This window comes from Enhydra lutris, unplaced genomic scaffold (genome assembly GCF_002288905.1).
Source record: "Enhydra lutris kenyoni isolate GAN:26980312 unplaced genomic scaffold, ASM228890v2 scaffoldscaffold15, whole genome shotgun sequence".
Lineage (NCBI taxonomy): Eukaryota > Metazoa > Chordata > Mammalia > Carnivora > Mustelidae > Enhydra > Enhydra lutris.
This window is the reverse complement of record NW_019154099.1, coordinates 7,124,020-7,132,539: the sequence shown is the minus strand read 5'-3', so window position 1 is coordinate 7,132,539 and position 8,520 is coordinate 7,124,020.

The window sequence follows — 8,520 nt, the reverse complement described above, 5'->3', positions numbered from 1 at the left end:
ATTCCTGAATATTGTGAGAGCTTTAAACACGGAAGTGGCCGCCGTGGCCAGGACATCTGGGGGCGGGGCGGGGGGACGCGGTTGGGTCCACTGGAGTCTTTCACCCCAGACCCTTCAGGGATGTTCTTTAAGGCCTGCTTTCCCTCCCATCCTCCTCTTCCTCCTCTCTTCCCACTGAGAAGGGGGAAGGCTTTGGAGCAGGCTTGTTCCAAAATTAGCAACCCCAGGAAAGCCCCCCGTCCTTGTGCTCCTCCCACCGCTTCCCCCCCAACCCCCTCCCAAGCCGGCAGAAGACACTTGCCACCCCAAGGGTGCACATGAGATGCTCTGCGAGCTGGTTCCCCTCGTTCTGTTGGCTCCGCTGCCCATTCCCTTCTAGGTCACGGCGTAAGACCAGTGTACTGTGAAAGATCAGACCTCAGGGCTCCTGCCAAGAGGCTGGAAGAAGAAAGTCCACTTGATGTCAGGTTTACCTGGTCTGTGCTCTCGTCCGCGCCATCTCTAACTCCCACAGTGCCCAGACCTGATTTGAGTATGGCCTTCCCCTTCCTGCCCTGAGAACAGCATACACACCAAACCACTGGCAAAGGCCGTGACTGGGCCCTGTCTTTGGGGCGCCTCCTTTATTGGATGGAGTCTTCCCCTAATACTAGTTTGGTTTTTTCCACAGTAGTAGTAGTCCATGGGAGCGATCATCTCTTTCAAGGAAAGGGAAGCTGAGATTTAGCCAGATTGGGCTCCAGATAAACCCAGTGGTCCCCGGGTGGCAGGCATGGTGGGCTGAGTCAGCAGCTATGGGTAAAACTGCCTGAGATCGATCAATCTCCCCAGGCTATGCGATCATGCACAAATTGGTTTTCTATTACTTTCCAGGTTGCCTCCTGGAAGTACTTGTATGTGACAGTCTGCCCTCCCTGGTGACTTAGTCTGTCATCCTTCCGAAAGAGGAGACAGGGCTGCCCCAAGTAAATCAGGGTCATGGTTGATTTATGCTGTCCAGCCAAGACTTAGGGACATTTTGTGCCGTGACACATAGTCAGAAATACATGGCAGCCCAAAGTACAACACACCCACCAAAACAGGTTTTCCAGAACCACACTTACCCCTAACATATGTCACGTGCTCTTCCCAGCCCCCGCATCTTGGACCATTTAATTTCTCTAATACTGACTGCACCCTGCTCAACGGGTCTTATAACCCACGAATAGGTTCCAACCCACAGTTTGAAAACCCTGCTCCTGGGGCGGAAAATCAAGCCCTTTGCAGGAAACAGATGAGCAGGTCTCACAAGGTAAAAAAGTTTGCATCTCACTTTACATTCTGCTGAGAGCTTGAGTCACACCAGTCACAGCCCATCAATACCTTCTATGGCCCATAAGCATTCTCTCTGGGTCTTTAGGGTCCTTCGGCAATCCCACAAAAGAACACAAAACCCCTTGAATTCATTGAAATAACGGGAAATAAACACCACATTCCCTTTGTCAACAATCACTTGCCATTCCTCACCATCACTTGGGGTGGGGATGGCTGTTTTTTGTTTTGTTTTTATGTGCAGTTAGCCAGCATATAGTACATTATGTTTTTTTTTTAAGATTTTATTTATTTGTCAGAGAGAGAGAGAGTGAGCACAGGCAGACAGAATGGCAGGCAGAGGCAGAGGGAGAAGCAGTTTCCCCTGATGTGGGACTCGATCCCAGGACACCGGGATCATGACCCGAGCCGAAGGCAGAATGGATGGCTGTTTTTTAAAGCTGGAATCTACCACGGGTTCGGCTGAGACTCGAAGCCTCCGGGGAAGAAGGGCAGATGCCTATGTATTGGGTTTTAGTGTCCACATGATTCTGAAGCTGCCCACCCACTCATTAGCATTTGGGAAACAGTCACCGGTTTAAACTTTGACTTCATTTAAGCCAAAGCGGGGACTCAGCAGCAGTTCCCCCAAACCTAACCAGGCAGCAACCCTGCACAAGAGTTTCTCCCGCCGCCGACAAAGCATTTGGGCTTCTCTGCAGAGCTCAGCGACAATGAGACTCAAGTCTTATCTGGCCCCAGGTCTTGTGTGTCCTTTGTCGTCTCAGTAGATCACAGAGAGGGGTACATGGTGGCTTCATACATGACTCCAGGAGCTCTGTAGGAGGGAAGCCTGCATGGTGGGAAGGCTAAGAGCTTCTTCCAGGACTCGACCTCCCAGGGCATACTTCGAGATCAAACACTGTCTCTGGGAAGGCCAGCGCACTGATGAAAGAGCTCGCTGGTCCAGAAGAGAAGGAAGCCGTGCTTTACTGAAAGGCAGTTCTCATCCTCTGCAGACGCAAGAATATTCTTGCTTAAGATCTGAATGCTGCGGTGCCGGGATAACAACTGGAAAGCTCAGTCCCTCAGCTAATGGGCATTGACTTCTCTCTCACAGGAGTCTGGCTGGAGCAGGCTGGCCAAGCTTCCCTTCACGGAGTGTCCCTGTAGTCCAGGTTATGCTGCCGTCACTACCCAGGGTCACTGCGCCACCGAAAGCGAGGTGTATTGGGGACAGCAGTCTTCGCTGCCCTGGCCCAGAGGGGACCCTTCACTTCCAGCTCACCACGACACTGGCCCCTGCGAGTCCTGTGGCCCAGCCTGTCTGTAGGGAAGACGGGGAGACGGCAGCGTGCACACGGGTATTTGCAGAACCATTTCAGCCATAACACATCCTGTTTCTTGAGCATGTGGTGAGACTGTGAGACTCCGTGTTCTGTTGAGGGCAGTTTTCTAGCCATCACTTTTCCTTTTTCTAAATTTCTAGATCTCACTGCACTCCTTAGGCCTCGAGGGCCTGTCTGTGCCCGGCTCACAGACGGGAGCTCCAAGAAGGTTCACTCTGTGCCTGGGCAGGTGACCTTGGCATTCTTCCCCCAGCCGAGATGTTTGTAAGCATGGAAGGGATTGCTATTGATAGTTATACCAGAAAGAAATAATTATACCAGAAAGAAAGCAGAGAAATGGCCCAAATTTTACCGCAAAGCATTCCAAAGCATTTTACAATCTCCACACATTTCTGGTTTTTTGAGTCTCCCCAAACAGTCGGTAGACTCCCAGCGAGCACCGATGGAGGGCTTGCCGTGTACAGATACCGCTCAGGGATTTGTTTTTCCGCGCGTGGACTCCTCACAAAACGCCCCTCAGGTAGGTGCCATCATTATCCCTGACTCACCCAGGAAGAAACTGACACTCAGAAGGTTGGAAAAATGTGCCCAAGAGGACGCTGCTGGTGAAGGAGGGAACTGGGGTTCAGACCCAGATGGGCCCAGCACCAATGTCTGAGCTCTTTATCATGGCGCTGCCCTTCCCAGGGGCCTGATCCTAATGAACAGAGAGAACTGGTTTTGTTTGTTTCATGTTAATTTCACGGCTATACATTCCAGACACAGACCAGTGCCTGGAGCTCAATGATTGTTCATGAAATGGATGATCGCAGGAGTCAGCAAATAGTAGTCTCTTGCTGAAGACCCATACTCTTGGCAAGACTGGAGCGGCGGGAGATAGGACCGAATTGTAGAAATGGCCCAGGCCCGGAAGTCAGGCCCCTGGCTTCTTGCCCCGGCTTCTGCCCTTCACTTTGGCTCCCGACCTTGATGTCCACAGCCATACATTTGAAGATATCCTGCCCTCCCACATCACAGGGCTGTTGTGGGAAGCAAATGATAAGATGTATGTGACATCGCTTTGAAAAAACTGTAAAATGTATACAAATTATATATGTAGGTAATTACATCTATGCATACAATTATGTGTGTAATCATTGCTGGCAACCATATAATAATATAATAATAATTGCTACCCAGGACAGGTGGGGACTCCATAAGAAAAAATAAAAGAAAGAAAGAAAGAAAGGAAGGAAGGAAAAAAAAAAACAATTCACATTCAAAATCCTACCCCAACCGGGATGCCGTCTTCGAACAACACGCTCTCAGCGGCAAGAATGCCCAGACGGGAGAGCGTGGATGGGTCGACACAGTCCATCCAGGTTAATGGAGAGAATTCAAAGTTCGTGTAGTACTTCAGTGCTGTGGTGAGCGTTTTTTGTTTTTTGTTTTTTGTTTTTTGTTTTTTTGTTTTTTTGTTTTTTTGGTTTTTTTTTACTGTGATTTGTAGTGATTCCTGAAGGCAGAGTTTTGGTGGGACTGAGATGATCCAGGCTCTGGAGGACCATCTCGGCATCTGGTAAGAGGCTGATGGACTGCGAGTTTCAATCTGATTATATGTTATCTTCAAATGCCCTCACAGGTCGGTCCTGAAGGGAATGGACCCAGGACGTGCAGGACAAGTCACGCAGTGCTGGAGATTCAAAACCGCTGGGGAAGGCGGGTTGGGGAAGAAAAGGAAGGAGAGGAAAGAAAGGAAAGCAGGAGTGGGAGGAGAGGAGGAAGAACCACACAGAGGGAGGTTCTGACACTTCAGTGATTTGCCGTGTCACCCACTCAGATTCCCTGGACACGCCTTCCTTGGGCCAGGCCCCAGGTCCCGTGGGCTACACCTCCCGCACGCCTCACTCCAGAGCCACAACCCAGAGGGACGTGTTCTCAGGAGGGATGCTAGAAAGCAGCCCACTTCCCAGACCTATGTTCTGTGTGAGGAAAGGGCTCATTTCTCCTCTGTTTCTCATCTGACGTCTTGTTTTGATAAGCATCTTCAGGCTGGATAGAGGCTGGTGGTGGCAGGGGACAGTGAGAACAGAACAGAGATACACTTCTGGGGGGAAGGAGGGACTGGGGTTGTCAGGGAGTAAGATACGGGGAAAGGGCCCTGGTTTCTGTGGACTGGGTATGTCTTCGGAGCACAGGACACACAGAGAGCAGGGGGCTGGGGGAGACTGTTCACTGCTTCCTGGGCTCTCAGGCTCCTTAAGGGCTCCACGAGCACTAAGTCACATTGTGGGGCCCATGGCATCTGGCATCCTCGCCCCCGCCCCAGCATACTGCTCCTGGGGGCGCACTCGAACTGTCCTTCTGAGGAAGGCAAAGCGGCTGCCAGGCCACAAGATGACCTTCAGTATGACGGTGGCACAAAAGGCATCTATCTATCAAGCAGATATCCCTTAAACGGGTGTTTGCTGTCTCTTCCGGAAGGTGTTTTGGGAAAATAAAGGACTAGAGGTTGGTGGCATTGTTCCACACTCTGTAGCTGGGAAAACTCGGGCTTTTTCCACAGTAGGAAAACACTCCATTTGTTCCCTGCCTAATACGGGGGAGAACCCAGCTGGGTGTTTCTTTGCTGCAAACAGGCAAAGGATGGGAAAGGAACAGGAGCGTTCAGTTCTGTGAATTAAGGTCATTCACTGTCAGAAGTCACCAAACCTGTATTTCAAGGGACATCTCTCCAGCCCCAAAGGGACTGGGCTTAGCTCCAAACCCTTTCAACCTGAGTGAAACCCATAAGATGTCTCTCCCCATTTTCTACAGCCGGGGCTGCTACCTGAAATCATGGTGTGTTTGTGTTGGAAAAGATTCCTGCTGCTTTCCACCCTGGCCCGGGCTCCCCAGGGAGGCAAGGAGGGGAAAAGTCGTTGATGTAATAACCCAGCTTGGGACTTGCCGCCATTTGCCTCCCGGGACAGGAAGAAGCCGGCACACAACCTCTCTGCACATCAATGCCACAGGGAGACTGGGCAGGGGAGCCGTTAGAACAGTCTTCAAAGTGAGGACTCGCGCTCTTCGCTAGTAAGCCACCTTGACAACACATCCCCAGAGGGTGTCCAGGTGCCTCTTGGTGCCTCCGTCTTTCTGTCTCAGGCTCTCACCAAGGAGCAGTTCCTGCTAGTCTCTGTCTATCAAGATTGCTTACTCCCTGCCCTGGACTTGGGGGTTCAAGAGCGTGGCCTCTGCGAGCTTCATGAGCCAAGCCCTGCTGGCTGGCCTCCAGCATCCCCCCGCTGTGCCGGGCCGGCTGCACGCTGTCCCCCTTCCCCAGGCCAAGCTCTTGCATCCTCTCACCAGAGAGGCCCGACCCCCTCTGTCTGGAAGCTTCTTGGTGGTCTCCTCCTGTAGCGGAGAGGGTATGGGACAGATGCCAGCAATGACTTAGTCTGGTCATTTGCCTTTTGCTTGGGACTGAGATAGACAGGTGTGGTCCATGCAGCCATCGCAAGCTTGAGGCCCCAGGACAGCTCGGGGGACAGCAGCGTTTCCCAGCCAGCCCTGCTGGGGAAGGAGCCCTCCTTTGGGCCTCTTCTCAGTCTCAACAGAGAGACAAGACCGCATTTTTTAAATGTTAACCCAAAAAGACCCCCTGTGAGGGCCTGGATTGAAAATCAACATGGACATCGTGGGAGCCCCATGCGCCTTGTCCTTTCAGAGCCATCCCCAAGTGGCACAGCATTCAAGATACTGGCAGGGGCGGAGCTTCTGCTGGTCTCCATTGTCAGGGCCTGGAGGGACCTGGGACCCATCTTCATCCCAGGATCCAGGGGCTGTGTGGGATTCACCCTCAAACCGACACACCGAGGATGTGGTTCCCTCCTGCCAGAGATGTGAGGAGACCCAGAGGGTGCATGGGGGTACGAGGGCAGGCAGAGAGGGTTCAGGCTCACAGCAGAGACTTTTCCTATTAGGGGTGGGGGTGATACCTGGCCACCAGACCCCACTGTCTCTGTCCGTGGGACCAGCAGTCTGCCAATGCACAGTGTGCCGAAGTACTTCAGGGAATCCAGAAAGTCATTTTCACTTACACAATGAAGGCTGTGTTGTGTAAATTTAAAAATATAATATGGGGGAAAATACAATAGGGGAGGAAGGTGAGCATAGTCAGCTCTGTGGAGAACAGCCAGGACGAGGGAGGTCTGCCCGGATTCCAGCTTTTGTTACATTGTCGGGGTTTCAAGGACTCGCTCGTCCCGCCTCCCCCCTTCCCTTCCTCTCTCTCTCCGGATCCACCACCACTCTCCGGGCCTCTCTGCCGCTATAATAATAAACAGCGTCCGCAGGGCCCTCACCTAGTGCCAGGTACGGTGCCAAGGGCTTTTCAGGACATTCAGCTCCCACAACTCTCTGAGGAAGTTTCTGTTCCTTTACATCATGGTCTCCTTCTCTCTTATTGCCTCTGTCTCTACTACACACACACACACACACACACACGCGTTCACACACACATCCCACAACTCGGGCCTCTCTCTGTCCCTCACGCGCAGCCAAGGCTCCAGTCCTTCTCTCCTCAGGAAAGAGCAGCTTCAGAGAATGAAGACCTACTGCAGTTTCGCTCTTGCTTGGGCATCAGGAGACCAGCGAAGCCCTTGCAGGGGTTGCCTGGGGGTGTCTCGGCGGTGCTCAGACTCCCTAACTTGATTCAAGCTTTTGAGAAAGGAAAGCACACCTCCCTGCTTTAGGGGAGCCCTGCGGACTCCACACTGGGCTGCCCAGACTTGGCGGGCGGGGGGGGGGGGGTGGGGGGGGGGGGGCCCAGGGCCAAGGCTGCGTCGGGGGGGGGGGGGGGGGGGGGGTCTGCCCTCTCTTCTGAGGGAGGAGACAGGCTGAGAGCAAGGAGGAGGCTGACAGAAGACAATCCCCTTTCCTGGCAAAGGCCAGGTGGCAGCAGCACCAAATAAAGACTAGGGAGCCGGGATTCGGATCCCGGCCAGACCGCTAGCTGCACCGGGATGCCTGGCAGATCGCCAACCCTCTGTGGGTTTCCGATTCTCCCCCAGGGAATTGGATTATCTTCGTTTTTTATCTTAGGGGCAGCCCTTTCAAACAAAATCAGAGAAGCCCCATCTACAAAAACACACACAAGCAGAGGCTAGGAGGTTTCAGCGCCTTCTTCTCGGCCCCAGCCCTGGTCAGATTTGTTCCTTTCATCAACCGTCCACAGAGTGGACTGTGGGCCTTCCCCGGTATTGGGGGGTGGGGGTGTCAAACGTGGGTGTGTATTTTACCACAGTTAAAAATAATTTTAAAAAACTGTTGAGTCTTTGTGGCCAAGATTGGCCAAAGTTTGGCATAGGCTGGGGTGGCGAAGGGCAGAGAAGGCCACCCAGCCTGCTACGGTGCCAGGCCGTCGCCCGGCCCCTCTGCTGGGGCATAAGGAGTCCTCTTCGTGGTCTCGAGGCCTTGGCCTGTGCTCTTCCTCTCACCAGATGCTTTTCCCCTGGTGTCTCCTTGGCTCAAATGACCAGGCTCTCTCCTCAGAGGTCACCACCTCAAAGAGCCCTCAGTCACATCACTAACTAAAATAACATTCCCACGTGCACGCATGCACGCGCACACTCACATGCTAACCAGCCCCCACCTGAGGGGGAATTACTGCTTTCACAGGACGTGCCACCATCCCCTATGCTGGTTTTCAGATATTCCTTTATTTGTTTCTTTTCTGATCCCCTGCCAGAACGTAAGCTTCGTCAGGACAGAGACCCTGGTTTTTGGTTGCTCTTGTCCCCCTGTCCTGTGCCGGGCACATTGTAGGCGCCGATAGGAATGTTTTGAAAGAATGACGACGACGAGTAAACAAGTGAATGACAGCTCGCCTGTACGGCTCAGCAAGCCTCCGTGTTGGAGC